The sequence below is a fragment of the Oryza brachyantha genome, chromosome 8 (assembly GCF_000231095.2).
Source record: "Oryza brachyantha chromosome 8, ObraRS2, whole genome shotgun sequence".
In the NCBI taxonomy this organism is placed as follows: domain Eukaryota; kingdom Viridiplantae; phylum Streptophyta; class Magnoliopsida; order Poales; family Poaceae; genus Oryza; species Oryza brachyantha.
The window spans coordinates 11,387,841-11,402,321 of record NC_023170.2 but is presented as its reverse complement, the minus strand read 5'-3'; the positions used below and the strand labels follow the sequence as shown (position 1 = coordinate 11,402,321).

At 37.9% G+C, this 14,481-nt stretch overlaps 1 non-coding gene and 1 pseudogene across 1 annotated transcript; both read left to right on the top strand.

Annotated features, from left to right (window-relative positions):
• The first annotated feature begins 5,301 nt into the window (after positions 1–5,301).
• On the top strand, positions 5,302–5,372 carry TRNAG-GCC. Its single transcript has one exon. It is a non-coding gene; the product is annotated as a tRNA-Gly (tRNA).
• A 1,081-nt stretch (positions 5,373–6,453) lies between these two features.
• Positions 6,454–11,307, top strand: LOC102711826 (annotated as a pseudogene).
• Positions 11,308–14,481: the final 3,174 nt, after the last annotated feature.

Below are 14,481 nucleotides of genomic sequence, written 5' to 3'. Positions count from 1 at the left end.
TAGACTATATTTAATACTTCAAATGTGTAGACGTACACATCGATGCGATGTTTTTGCAAAATCATTTTGTAAACTGAACACAGCCTAAACACCCGCCTCTATTGAACTTTGGTGGAAGTTGATTGTTTTTCACTCCCATCTTTTGACATAAAACAAATAATGTTTGTTTGTTTGAAATTAAATGAACGTAGTTTTTATAATTCATATTCTTAGTACGTCTCTTTTGCTTAGGTAGATTGTTGTCTAATTAAAGTTCATGGTACAAAGAAACAAAATTTCATATTAATTAAAAATACCATAAAATATATTGCATGGATTTTTCTGATACTAATAGGATTTTTGCATGCGGCCAAAATCTATTTCCTTAGGTGGCCAGACACACCGCATGTAACTAGAGACGTACAAAATTGGAGCATTAAAAAATAAATTTTTACATACGGCTATATTAATGTATACTTATGAGACTTTATTGTCAAATATGGGCCTCTCGAGGGACCATATATGAAAATCATTTTTCACAGGAGCATGAAAAATATTTTCAAACGCAAGACTTTTATGTTACCCGTCTATAAACAAAGGAATTTTCAAAAGTTTTTGACGTAGGTGGCCGCCTTGAAAATTAATTTTCACACTGGTGCAAAAAAAAAAGGCCTGCCTGTGACAATAAAGCGGGGTCCGAAAAAAAATATTACCTCAGTCCTTAAATGTTTAACGTTGTTAACTTTTTATGCATGTTTGACTATTCGTCTTATTAAAAAAACTACATAATTATTAATTATTTTTATATCATTTAATTTATTATTATTAATTATTTTTATATCATTTAATTTATTGTTAAATATACTTTTATGTATATATATATAGCTTTACATATTTTACAAAAAATTTTGAATAAGACAAATAGTTAAACGTGTATAAAAAAGTCAACAGCGTCAAATCTAGGATAGAGGGCATACTTTTTACGGTGCAATTCGCTTCAATAGTTCAGGGTGAAAAATATATTTTGATAAAACTTCAAGGGCCAAAGATTAACTTTACTCTTCTTTCAATAATAATAAAGTGGCTACATTTCTGGTCCCTGCATATACAGTGTGCACACAAACTAATTAATTAACCCACAAAACCAATGCTTCCTATTTGACGAGGATTATGGCATATTATCGTAGCATACCATATTGATCTCGAATCCATGATCGCTAGGAACCCTCTGCATTACATCAACGGCTGGCTTTTGACAATTAATCGACGATCCATGGAGCGCGAAAACATGGCCGCTCTTTTGGGCAGATCGATCGAAAAAGAGAGATCGCAAACGGCGACTGATGAAGACCCCAGAGGATATTAAGGGTCTATTTAGGAGAGTTTTTTCTAGCTGCAGCTTTTTCCAAAAGCTGTTTCTTTCGGAAGCTGTCCCAAACGGTTCATAACTTCTAAGAATCTGTAGTTATAGATTCTAAAAAATAAACTAAAAACCCAAAAGCTAGAGAAGCTGGGTTTAGAAGCTATTCCAGATTCTCAGAAGCTGGCTATCAATCAGCTGCTTCTCAGAATCTAAAACTCCCCAAACAGATCCTAATTATACCTGTGGCCGGTGAATTTTGGCCGTCGCTATCTCTCTCTCTCAAAGAGCTCCTGCCCATGATCAATCATTGTGCATGCTCGCTTGGCTACATCTCTTTCCTGCTAGGGCTAGCTTAACTGGTGCCTGCCCGGCCAGGAGAAAAAAGGTTGATGCTTTCCACAGGAAAAGGGAGAGCCCGGCCTGTGATGCATCTGAAGCTAATCTTCTGTTCTGGCTATGCAAGAACCTGTGTGTGTTGTGTTGGTTGTAAAGATTATGCATGACCAATTATAGATGGTAAAATGGTCTGTTTTGGGTGGAGCCTTCATTGGAATTGGAATCCATTCAATGTATATATAGCTATAATCTGTTAGATGTATGGATAGGATTGTATGTGCCATCTACTATACATCCATAGCCAAATATAAAATTTCTAAATTATTTAGCGGGGATTAAGATTGAGAAGAAAATATAATGTTATTTAATAAATAAGGAATGGACAAGGGAGGGAAGGTACGTGGTAAAATAAAAAAAATGAATTGTAGGTGATTGATGTGATAAGTAGTAATGTGAACTGTATTGGAAATGTTATTATCTTTTGGTATAAGATTTAAATCCTAAAAATACTTATATTTTATAATGGAGAGAGCAGTTGTTATGGTAGGATAGAATTAGTTTCTCTCTCTATCTCTTTGGGATTGCTTAGGAAGTTAGGATCCAAGCCATGTAATCTATGTACTGGTTTGTGAGGCTGAATACAATCGACCACAATTTCTCCATATAATTCAACATAATTAATAATTGTTACGTAAAGAATATATGATCTTGTGAAAAAGATAGATGTCACATATTATAAATGTCTTTATGTGGTGCCTGTATAATGGAATGATTCTAATAGTACATAATTTAGTTAGGCGGAATCAGAATAGTAGTAAACAGTATTATTTTTCACCCAGAATTGACAAAACTATTCATCATCTAGACATCTATGTTTCAATGCCGTTGCTAAATTAAAGTTGTATTTGTATTGCTTTCGGTTTTAACCCATCAAATAATGTTACACACACATATATTTGAGAACTATTCTTCTAGCGTGGGAGTAAAGCTTAAAATACAATTGTTAGTTAATGGCATCTGTAATATGCTAGTCTTTATGCTTAAGTCGTAATCAAATGGTGTTCGAGAACTCTCTCCTATTATAAATCTCATATGCATGTACTTTCTAGGGGTTCTCAGGGTCGGCTCTGTGCTTCCAAAGGGCTCTAGGCAAACTCAGTAATATAGGCCGTAATATAGGCCCTTAAGGCTGTTCTTTTACTTAAATGTTAATTACGAAGCAAATCAGTAATTAAGCATCTCAAATAGTTAACAAGGAAACAAGTTCTCGGTCATCCGACAAAGCGAAAAAGCTTGTCATTGTTATCCGTCACCGTGAAGCACTTGCATAGTCGGACTCTCACTTTCGCGGTCACAATTGAATCGATGTTGCGGTGCACCGAGCGACCGTTTTTGACACGCGATGATGGTAATATGGCACCTAAAACAATACGATACGAAATGAATATGATGGGGCATCTCTGCACCTCACTTGAATCACGATCCACGAATACAATAGGGACACTTACAATCTGACGATCCTGACATAATGTTTTTGTAAAGAGGGTATTGGAGCCCCTTCTGATGTGGGCCTAGCCATTCCCCACAGCCCATAGGGTAGAGATAGCCCTGGGGGTTCTAGGATAACACAATGCTTTAGGTTTTGTACACTGTACTGCAATGGTGTGAATAGGGCAAATAAGTTAATTATGTAATACGAGCAGGGTTTCACTTACCGTGAAACTCGCGAAAACCGCCGTACCGCGCACCCGTGGATTCGGCGTGGATACCGCAAAAACAGCGAAAACCACGATAAATTTGAATCTAAAAATTTGAATTTAAAATCTGTGGTTACCGCGCGGTTTCGGGTCAAAACCGCGCGGTTTCGGACGAAAACCGCGGCTAGTGTAATCCGACAATTAGGTGCAAATTAATTTTGAAAAAACTGTAAAAATACAAGAAAAATAGAAAACTAGTACGTAGCTATATTTGTGATATTTAGGACATGTTATATGGGAAAAAAGAAAATTTTAACATGATTTTTTTCTAAATTTTTGATAAATTTTGGTATCACAAGTATACTTATAATCAAATATTACGTATAAAACTAATACATATTTACAAAGACATCGGTACATATATAATTTACCTTAGTTTGGGTACTGAAAATTAATAAGAAGCCCATGACAAAATATTACTATCTATGTACGTCACAAATAGCTAATGCAATAAAAAATATGTCTCATGTATCAAGTATCAACTACATAGTCAACTAAGTGCTATAAACATTTAAATATGTGCCTCATGTATCAAATAAATACTTAACTAGGTGCTAATGTGAACAATACCGTTTTTTATTTTACCCAACCATTTTTCGGTATTGGATTTTTATTCGTTCGTAAATTTAGATTTTTAATCAATTTTTTCACCAAACATCATTAAAAATCAATCTCTACATCATATATTTTTTCTACAAATTTCCTTATTTTTTTAAATTTGGATCAAATTTGCAAACGGTTGCCGCGGTATACCGAAGCCGTGCCCCAGCGGAGAGCGCGGTTACCGTGGTAACCGTCACGGTTTTCGCGGTTTCGGGAACCTGAATATGAGAGTTAATGGATATTTAAATCTTTATCATTTTTTATGGAGTTTTACCTTAGTATCTTTTCGTGTCATAATGTGGCTCCAATTTTTCAGGAAGTAACCTATAAATAGCGCTCAAGGAAATCAATCAGACGATCCCAATGCCGTGAAAGATGGCAGGGATTTTCCCATTATCAAAAAAGACCTTGTGTATACGTTTGTCAAGGTCGATGTTTTTTGTATGTAAAGTGTGTGTTGGGGTGAAGAGTGTCACGAGGAAATTAGTAGTGCGGCTGTGCCAAAAATCAATTAAAAAGTTTGCTAAACGCATGATAATCAAATCAGCAACCTCCTTGTAGCGCCCATTTCGATCCCTGAAATAGGCCAGGATGAAATTTGGTCCCATTCCTTTCTGATATTTGGATTTGGATATGCTATTTGGTTGGAATTGAATTAATTGTTTAACGCGGCAGTGCTAAGAAAACCATAAGTTTGCCAAATGCATGATAATCATAACAGCTAGCTAGTTCCTTAAGTTCCCTCTCTGATCCCTGAAATATGTCTTAAAATTGAGGTAATAAATTGTGTCCAATTCTTTTATGACATTTGGACTATGCAATTAAGTTAGGATTTCTGAATTGAATTGGACGTCTATGGCGAGTCCTGACACCACATCTCCGATTATACTCCCTTTATCCCTAAACGTTTAACGACGTTAACTTTTTTTATACATATATATGTATGACTACTCGTCTTATTCAAAAAATTTATATAATTATTAATTATTTGTATATAATTTTATTTATTGTTAAATATACTTTTATGTATGTATATAATTTTATATATTTGACAAAAAAAATTGAATCAGATGAATAGTCAAACGTATATAAAAAGTTAACGACGTTAAATATTTAGGGACGGAGGTAGTAATAAGTGGAAGGGATATTTTCTTGAGAAACATTCGCAATGTAGGGGTGTTGTTTACAGAAAGCATTCACAACTCTGCAGCAAAATCAAATCTGACCAAACGGTTATGATTGTTTGATTTAATCGGCATGAAAGCACCAGTGGTCTAGTGGTAGAATAGTACCCTGCCACGGTACAGACCCGGGTTCGATTCCCGGCTGGTGCATGTTTATCCTTATAATTTTTGCTTCTACCAGTTTTCTTGGTAGTTTATCCTATAATTCATATATGACATATGGGGCTTACTTCTACCTGTTTCTTGGTAGTTTATCCTATAATTCATATATGACATATGGGGCTCACTATGTATATACTCCCTCCATATTTCCATATTTTTTTATATGACGCCGTTGACTTTTAGGTCCACGTTTGACCATTCGTCTTATTTAAAAAAATTATATAATTATTAATTATTTTGTTATAATATAATTTATTATTATAGAAACTTTAATTATGCATTATAATTTTGCATATTTGAATATAAATTTTAAATAAGACGAATGGTCAAACATAATTGTAAAAGTCAACGGTGTCATGCATAAAAATATGAAGGGGTATTAGTCGTATCGGTCTGTTCATTCATCCTCTGTTTCTAAGCTGATTGTAGACAAGGCTGGTGATAGAGTATAGCAAATTGGAAATGTTCATGTATGACATGTGGGCCAGGTATCCCCTCGCCAAATCAGCCTATCAAATATCTTCCTATGAAAACATGCAAGCATTCAATTTACATCGAAATTGAAGGGTTATGCACATCGGTCTTATTCCCTTTGTATGATGATCAAATGAATATTCTCTTTTTCTTTCTTTGTATGACGATCAAAATGGGATGAAGCGGGTATAAATTGACTGGTATGTTGATAATTATGAACGGAGTCATCAAAACTTATTTTTTAAAAAATTAGTCTAAAAATCAATCTCCAACAATGTTCAATACCTACTCATGATTTTACGTTGCTCCCGGTACTTACACAAAAATAAGCCAGATCCGATATCTTTTTGGTGTTTGTAATAACTCCAACGGATTAAAAAGCGACTCTTGGAGTTGAGAAAAATTTATGTGAAGAATTGTTTTGGAGCAGCACCAATATAATGATTTTAGGGCTTAATTTTTGGCTCTCTTCCTGGAGATGCATGCTTGGTACGTACACGGCCGCCGCCGATTAATCCCCGGAGACGGCGCCGCGGGCAGTTAATTTCTTCCCAAACCGGCCTCACCCGCGTCTTCCTCCCCCACAACGCCACGAGGGTGCTGCGCCTGCGCCTGTGCCGTGCGCTCGATCTGCAACCAACCATGCGCGGCCGCCCGCCGTCACTCCGTTTCCGCCGTAACGAAACACCCGAAAAGCATGGGGATCAGTTGGCCACAAAAAAAAAATGCATATTTTGTGTGATGACAAGCCGTACGTGCAGACGCACGACGGACGTACACATGCATAAACTCTACTGTCTCGTGCAGTCCGATCGATCGATCACACAAGGCGCAAGAATTAGTTCGCCGGTACTGATATGGACATCGCCGGCGCCGGGACTACGGTGGCGGCGGCGGCGGGGGCTGGGTGGAAGGCGCCGGCGTCTATGGTGCTAGTGCAGCTGTTCGTCACGGGGATGAACATACTGTCGAAGGTGTCCATCGGCGACGGCATGTTCATCTTCGCGCTGCTCGTCTACCGCAGCATCGTTGGCGCCGCCTTCATCCTCCCGTTTGCACTCATCTTCGAGAGGTTCATTTTTGTTCTGATTTATTTGTGTTTTAATTAATACCAGCAGATCACGTTTAATTGTACGTCCACATTCAGTAAATAGCAAAAAGTTTTCTATTAGGCTAATATATATGGGTACACATTGACTATATACTGTTTCCAAAATTATTTTTTTCTGAAACACATGCACGTACACAAAAAAAACATTTTTTACTGTATCCGGTGCTGTGGTGAAAATATAATGCTTTTTTTTGGCTAATTTGGTCTTCTGTAGAGGAAAGTGGAAGGATATGGATTGGCGTGCATTAAGATGGATCTTTCTGAATGCATTCATTGGGTATGTGTCTTTGACACACGATATCTAATATCTCATCGCTATCAGATTCACTCCTAGAAACAGGATGATTTCGACGAGGTATGAAACATGATACCTCACGGTACCCGATCTGATACTACAACAGGGTGATTCCGATGAGATATCAAACATGATATCTTAGGTATCAGATCTGATACCGTACCAGTAACAGGTGATACCCGTGCGGTAACATCTGATACTCGGAGTACCACCCAAAAACTAAAACCAAAACTAGTATTGGTACCTAGGGCTACCTCTACTGTGTCCGCATCCGGCCACCGTCGTCGAGCTCATCGTGCCGCCGTCACCGAGCATGTCATGCCGCCATCATCGTCGCCGAGCTCGTCCGACCGCCCAAGATCTGACCGCCTTGGATCCAGCTGCCTATCGTCTCGCTGTTCCAGCCGAGCTCGCCACGTCGCCGTCGCTGGCGTGTCGCTGTCTCCGCAGCCAATGGCCGGATCCGGTCACTACGGATTCGGCCGCCCCATCACTCGACATCGAGTCATTGCCGGCAGGAAGGTCAAGATGAAGAGGGGAGGGGCGGTGGCGTGGGCGCAGGGGCGCGGGAGGCATGGTGCCACGGGGTCGGGAGGTCCGTCGGAACGGGCGGTGTCGCTTGCACAGAGCGCGCGATTCCATTCACATCGACGCCGCACACTCCACGCATCTCGTCGCTCTCGCTCCGGACGTGCTACCGTTCGGTAGTATTTCATATTATATATATATATATATATATATATATATATATATATATAAGTTTCTAACCAGTGTATTGTTATTCATCTATCATTTTTAAATGAAAAATTCTTTATAATTGAAAAACTATATTACTATGCAGAGTTAACATGTAAAAGACTCACCCTTATTTCGGATTTTAGGAACACTTATACGCGAAATAAAAATCGTTAGTTAATTATATTACTTGATTGATGGTGACTATGGTACTGGTATTTGTCTGTACATTAGGGGCATTAGGGGTAAAAATTTTATAATAGTAATGCACGGTCCTCTAGACAAGCAACGGTGTGTCCGTACAATGCACCTTTCAATTCATCGTATAGTTTTTATGCATGACATGACAACTTAAGATATATACAATCATTGATTTGTCGCACAAAGCTTTAAACTGTAATTATGTGCTTCGATCATAAAAATGAACAAGAGGGATGATATGATACATAAATTTTGGCTAAATTATTCTCACAAAATAATGAACTCGTGATAATCGCTACCATATAATGCGGTATGTATATTGACACGAGCCATTTTCATGTTGAGTAGTATTGCCATAACATAATCGAGTAAAATATATTAATAATTTGCTGATGACAGTGACATTGCTGCGTATATAGAGTCATCATTTGATTGTAATTTAACAATAATTAATATCTTGTTGACCATATCTTATTAATCATCTGATACATTATATTTAGCTTTTCTTCTGACATGCTAAATTACGCAGGTATGCTGTGCCAATGAGCCTCTACTACTATGGTCTTGAGGATACCACGCCATCCTATGCAATCATTTTTCTGAACATAATTCCCCTCTTCACCTTCACCCTTTCACTCTTATTTCGGTAAGAGTTCCATTCACTTTGTTGTTTGTTGTGTATAATTCACTTCTATATGCCCCAACAATAAAACATTCTATGTCATGGGGAAAATGGCCACATTGGAAATTCACAGTTGTTCTGAAACATGCATGTGTGACCATGATAGACTGGAGACATTAAAATTCAGAAGTGTGGATGGAGTGCTGAAGATAGTAGGTGTATTGTTCTCAGTTGGGGACACAATGCTTATCAGCCTTTACAAAGGCAAGAAGCTCCATCTATGGAATCCTATCTTGAAGCTCAAAAATGAACAACAGACAGTCTACAACCAATCATCTAGCAGGGACATTTTTGTTGCTTGGTAGCAGCTTTACTTTTGCTTGCTGGTATCTCGTTCAGGTAACATAACCATTATTTCTAATAAAGTATATATATTTACTAGGGTGTATTTTACACTGTCTGATATCTTATGATTATTGTCACAGTCAAAGATTCTCAAAGTGTACCCATATAAATGTTGGTCTTCCATGGTAACATGTCTGGTTGGAGGATTTCAAACAGCATTTGTCGGGATCTTATTAAGGAGAGAAAAGAGTGCTTGGAAGCTAGGATGGGATCTCAATCTTGTTACCGTTGTGTACGCAGTATGTCTTAAAACTTTCTTAACCCATGAAATCAATCTGACAAGAATTGGAACTACAAGAAGAATTTTATTTCTATTAAAAATTTATACTTCTCTATCATGAATGAAGCTTAAATTAGTAACTATATTAATGCAAAACATTTTTTCTATTTTTGGTGATTCTATTATATTTTCTTTTCTATTTTTTGGGTTTCTATTGAAGATTTGAACTGGGTCAACCAACATGTTTGGACTTGTAACATGATTTTTGGAAGAATGGTGAATTTTTATGAAATCTAATAGGCCTAATTGTTATTAGGAAATTGACATGAAACCATATCGATGCAGGGAGCACTTGCAACAGCGGGAAAATATAGCTTGAATTCATGAATTCATGGGCAGTTGCTAAGCGAGGCCCAGCCTATCCCCCAATGTTCTACCCATTGTCAGTGGTATTCACCGTTGTGTTCGACTCAGTCCTTCTGGGTAATGATGCTACGGTTGGAAGGTATGTTGCTTTTAAATTTGTCTATTGTAGATGGAAGGTATGGATTTTAGTAAGCCAATAGTCAAATGTTGTCTTTTGCCAAACTAAATTGCCAAATATTTTTCTTTGTCGAACATAATGAGTCTCAAGTTTGTCCATGACAATACCAAAAAAGCAATAAACATCTATGATTACCAACCATACAAAGAAGAACCAAACAAGTATGTACATTGTTAACAATTGCAACTTATTCTTTATATTCACTTTTACTTTATTCAAACTGTGAAGTACACTAAACCTACAAGTGCAACATGGATGACTTCAGGTAAATTTCATAGATCAACATGTTTCATACATGGTGCAAGTTACAGAAAACCTCAAGAGTTTAGGCCTTTAGGGCTTTGACACATAACCACAACAACCATTCCTACGCATGGGTTCTATCCACATGGCCATTCCACCAAGAATCAATCTTGTGGATCATGCACAATTACGATGTTTCATGAAAATTATATCATGACAATTATGATGTTTAGGGTGAAGTGCTAGAACATCTATGATTTTCTACAATTTAGACCATAAACAGATGATTTTGTGAAAGCTATTGTTTCAATTTTATGTAGGACTCAGATCTTTTTTGAATGTGTTTGCAATATAACTTAACTGTTGACCATAGGAAATAATCTCTACTGAATTGTTATTCCCAACATGCAGTCTCATAGGCACACCAACATTGATATTTAGGCTAACTTTTCTCTCGGTGGAAGCATCAGAAGTACTTACGAAGTAAACATAGTACATTATACAAAAGTTTCGGTAACTACAAAATACATAGGACTTGTATATGTACATTGTGAAATGTGTATACTTCGATTATTTAAATGCAAAAACATTTGTTATTAAAAAACTATTGATTTGTGCTACACAACTATAAAAAAAATGTTGTTGATCATTCCCCTAACCTCCTAGGCTTGGTAAAAGAACATTGTGGTGGTTGTGAGTCCCAATGTGGTTTTCTACCATTTAGATCATAAAACAAGTAGTTTTGTTAAATTTGCTATTTTACTTTTATGTGATCACCAAAACCATTTAAAGTATTTTGCGGTACAGATTAATTGTAGAACCCCCATAACAATTCACTTGACTGAATTGTTATTTTATTCTCAATGTGCAGTCTCATAGGGACAACAATGGTGATTGTTGGGCTTTACCTTTTCCTTTGGCCTAAAGATTAAGAAGCACCCAAGAAGTAACCATAGTATATTCTACAAAAGATATTGTAAATAGTAAATAATAAATAGTAAATAGAAGTTGTGTATGTACACAATGAGATGTGTATATTGCAATTATTTAAATGCAAAATCATTGTAATTGGAGATGAGATTTTACTTATATTATTTACTTTTTTACTGCTAAAGAATGCCCCCTCCTGTTTTTTTAACGCCGTTGGCTTTTTAATCTACTTTTAACGTATTCAAATCTTTTGTACAAATATGCAAAATTATAAGTCATTCTTAAAGTTCATATAGTAATAAAATAAATGGTAACAAAATAATTAGTAATTATATAGATTTGTTTAATAAAACAAATGGTCAAATGTAAACCCTAATGTCAACGAGTCAAATATTATAAAAAGAGGGAATTCTGTAGTATTACACTAAACCATTAAAGGAATATTGAAATTATTGGTGATTACTCCTGTGTATAGACCTAGGTTTGATTTCAGTTGGTGCACTAGCTTTTGTTTTTTCACATTGTTTAGCGATTTGGCTTTTTTCCCATAATTTCAATTAAGCTACTATATTTTTATTGTTAAAGTTTGATTACTGAATGCTTGCCTTCCTAAATAATGTCCATGTTGTTTATGCACACCTTTTGCTTCTACTAGTTCCTAATTCTTGAACCATGCCCATATTTTTTCTCCATAATCAGTGGCGCTTGACCAAAACATTTTTCTCTTTGTTTTTCTGGGTTCTGTTGTGATGTCGTATTGAAGGAGATGCTCAAACCGTGTAGAACATAGCTTCACAATCTAACCAAATTTGAGTAAATTCGATATATTAAGCTCTCCATGGAGCAAAACATGGAGTGTAGCTAAACTTGAATTTTGCTAACACAACAACCTAATACATACTACATTCCGACCTTCCTGTAATACCATGCACTTTAAATATGTCTATTTGGGCAATTAATTAGATGGAAGATATGAAAACTTCATCTTTAAACCAATTTTCTTATAGACAATTAGAAAAAGTACATGCATCGATTAGTCCAAAATAGATTATAAGTTTGTGGTCATCAAAGTGTGGATGAATGAATGCATGGTGATTGAATCATCAAGGGTCGTTCCATCATTAGAGCCCTCTATATAACCACCAACAAAAGGGGAAAAAAAAAAGGAAAACGAAAAGATTGAACCTCCCAGACTGCAACCCTAGCCGTCATCGCTTCCGCGGCTGGTGTGATACGCCGCTGCCGGTTTTGCCACCACTCCTGTTGCTCGGTTGATGCTACTACTGCCTCACATTGCTAATGTATGACATGTTGACGGGCTACTGCTATGGGTTTACAAGAGCCATCGATCAGGGCACTAGGAAGGAGGCACTACTACGGAACCAAGCATACTAGACGGGACATCCGTGACCAGGCCCATTAGCCCGTCACAGATGCAAGTATCAGTGGTGGGCTAAAATTTGCTCCGTTGTCAATGACTAAAATAGGCACGGCCCGTCACCAATATCACATATCTTTGACGGGCCAAAATACCAACCCGTCATAAAACCATCCGTGATAGGCCAAATACAATAGCCCATCACCTCTATTGACCTATCTTTGACGGGCCGTAAGTTACAGCCCGTCATGAATGACGCATCCGTGAAGGGCTGTAAGTTACGCCCCGTCAAAGATAGGTCACCAGAGGTGACGGGCAGCAAACTGAGGTCCGTCAAAGAAGTTTTGTCTGTGACGGGCTATAAACTACCGCCCGTCACCGATGACGTATTGGTGATGGGCTATAAATTATGGTCCGTCACGGATGTGTTTCTAGGGTTATCTCTGGGCCGCTACACATAGCCAGTTGTAGTACGTACACAGCCGCCGCCGTCGCCGTGTTCTGCCTCTGTCGCCCCCGCGTTCTTCCTCTGCCGCTCTCTGTCACCGTCGACGCTCGCCGCTCCCACGCTGGCCGGCCGAGCACCCGACGGCCGACGCCGACGCCCCGAGCACCTGACGGCGTCAACGCCCGCCGAGCACCCCAGTCGGCCTCCCACGCCAGCCACCGACGTCACTCCCACGCCGGCCACCGACGCTCCACACCGGCCGATGATGCTCCACACCGTCGCTAACTCGTCTCGGTTTATTTGATTATGTTACTTGTATCATATATTTGTTATATTGATTTAGAAATGTATTGATTTAGTGAATAGATTGATTTAGAAATGTATTGATTAGAAATATATTGATTTAGTGAATATATTGATTTAGAAATGTATTGATTTAGTGAATAGATTGATTTAGAAATGTATTGATTTAGAAATATTTTGATTTAGTGAATATATTGATGTAGAAATGCATTGATTTAGAGTTATATTGATTTAGAACAATATATCTTAGCAATGTCTAGAAAAGACCATACAACGTCGTCCACAACAACTGGAACTTCTAGCCGCAGTCGACGATCGCAGAATAAATTATCGGACTCTAAGTTCACTATAATTGAGGTTTGATAGAACTGGAACTCCTATAGCAACTGAGGCATCAGTTAGGAGGTTTTCCAGTATATGCGAAATTCTTGGAAGACGCTACTAGGGCATACTGCACAAGGATGTCGACCATGTGACGGAAGCTAAGAAGGAAGAGGCATGGGAACGTTTCAAGGAATGCTTTGAGTTCCCTTCAGACAATGAGGCGAGGTTGAAGAAAAGGGCATTCTACAAGATGGGTACAACTTGGAAGAATTTTAAGCACAAGCTGCACACCGAATATGTGCTCGACCTCAACGAACCAACCCCATTCGAAGAGTATCCTCACTTAACACCGGAGATATGGGAAGAGTTCAAGAGATTGAAGAGGACAATGGAGTTCCAGGCTGTTAGTGAGGCACATAGGCAGCTTCAAGCGAGGAATGAACACCCGAATAGGCTTAGAGCTGTAATATAAAGCCCGTCAGGGATGATGCATCGGTGTCGGGCTGTAACTTACGGCCCGTCAAAGATATATCAACAGAGGTGACGAGTTATTGTATTTGGCCTGTCACGGATGATTTTATGACGGGCTGGTATTTTGGCCCTTCAAAGATATGGGATATTGGTGACGAGTCATGCCTATTTCAGTCATTGACAACGGATCAAATTTTGCTCCGTGACTGATACTTGCATCTGTGACGGGCTGATGAGCCTGGTCATGAATGGCCTATCTAGTATACTTGGTTCTATAGTAGTGTATGTCCGTATGCTCTCTCTCCCAACAAGAAACTAAGTGAAGTATGCATGGCCAATATTCAGTATTCATCTATATGATAATACCAGTAATAGTGAAAAAGTTGATGGCCT